Source organism: Hyposmocoma kahamanoa, unplaced genomic scaffold (assembly GCF_003589595.1).
Source record: "Hyposmocoma kahamanoa isolate Upper Pololo Valley unplaced genomic scaffold, ASM358959v1 160, whole genome shotgun sequence".
Classification (NCBI taxonomy): domain Eukaryota; kingdom Metazoa; phylum Arthropoda; class Insecta; order Lepidoptera; family Cosmopterigidae; genus Hyposmocoma; species Hyposmocoma kahamanoa.
This window is the reverse complement of record NW_020653575.1, coordinates 1,103,601-1,105,538: the sequence shown is the minus strand read 5'-3', so window position 1 is coordinate 1,105,538 and position 1,938 is coordinate 1,103,601.

Here is a 1,938-nt window from a genome sequence, read left to right as displayed (position 1 = left end):
GTTATTGTGAGTGAAAATAAATAAAACAATCGAACAACAGAACTTTTATTCTAATCGATTTATGTATAAGTTACAGCACAGCAAGCTTGACGATTTCAACTTCCCATATTCAAGTTCCCATAATTACAAGCGAAGCTTGACGTGCTCTGGATCCCGTAACCAATTTAAAAAAAAAGAAACTCGAATAAGTACTTTTGAAATACGCTGCATAATGTCATTTCTACTCCTACACAAAACGTGATAAATATCTACGCGAAGTCATAAAAAAATCTGACAAATATTGGGTGATATATCTTTTTTTTTCCATCCTCTAAGGATATATCACACGGTCATTCATATACTTACAGTCACAGTCATTTTATACATGCAGCCTATGAGTCGACTACACCAAAAAAGCTCTCAGCGCCCTACGAGTTCTTATATCTATAATAATGATTCTAGGGTCGGTGGACTAAATCACATAAGTAAAAAAAGTGCATAATTTTTTAATACATAATTTTTTTTGTGTTGTTTTAACTTTCCACGGGTCGCACGCGCGATTTCGTACCTTTGAACCGTTCGCTTTTATTAAGTAAGCGATGGGGAATTGAATTTAAATCGTAAACCTCAAGCTTGACGTGCTCTTGACCACGTACTCCAATTTAAAAAATTATTCAAGTAAACTGTAATACTTTTGAAATACGCTGCATAATGACAGACCACAGTGATGTTACTACTACTCCTATACACACTGTTCTGAAATACCTTCAGATCTGACATTTCTAGTGAAGCTTAGTAAGCAACGTATTTTAATATTCCAAATGCAAGACGAAAACTCCCGTGTGCCAATTTTATATGATTTTGGAGAAAAGTTGCTTCGAATTTCTTAGATCTTTATACTTAGAAATTACAAAAATGATTAAAAGTAAAAAAAATATAACAATATTAAACAGTTATTAACATGATATTAAAATGAATTTAAAACACTATTTATTAAGCGTTGTCGCTTTCCCAGAATGTAAGCGTAAGTTAAGTTAAGTTAGTTTCCTATTGGTAAATACCAATAAAAAAAAGATAAAAAGATAAATATCTTTTCTCAAATAAGTACCAATAGGAAACTACAGAAGAACAGTTATAAAGATCCAAAATACATTCGAAAAAAGTTGTACTTTCAACAAATTTTCAGGCGTTGTGAATGAAAAAAATTTTGGCCCGCATATCGCCGAAAAACCACGGCTTTAATACCTGATTTTTTTGTGACAATATAAAGTTTGAAAAATAATATTTTAAATTCCTTTTAATATCATAATGTTAATAACTATTTAATAGTATTATATTACTTTGAGTTTTAATAATTTTTGTAATTACTTAAGTACAAAATTCTAAGAATAGTGAAGTAAGTTTTCTCCAAAACCACACAAAATTGGCACACGAAAGTTTTCGTCTTGTATTTAAAATATTAAAACACGTCACTTACAAACTTCACTAGAAATGTCCGATAACCGAAGGTATTTGGAAATATAGTGCAACGGTGACACAGAACTGCACCATCGCGGTCATCGAGAGCATTGGAAATATGGGTAACTTTGTTTACCTAAGTAGAGCCAATGCTTTCAAAACAGTATTTTGCACGCTTAAGATATTATATTTTAGACCCTTTGGTAGGTACTTAAATATAATAGAGAAATAATTGCAGTTGTCAGAGAAAGGAAGACTTCCAACTTGAAATTTGTTTTTTTTGTAGAATGACAATCAGTTTTAGTAGCGTAGACTCCTTGTGAAAGCGTTCAGTCTGGGTACTGCATCCTTACTTATTTCTGCCACTAAGCAGCGATGTAGATATGTTAAGTCGATATCCTAAGATACCGGACCCGCCTGCCGAGGTTTTGATACGCATTCTACGGTAAAGTATCATACAATAAGTATAATAGTTGAAATTTGTATCCTGTATTTAAGTAT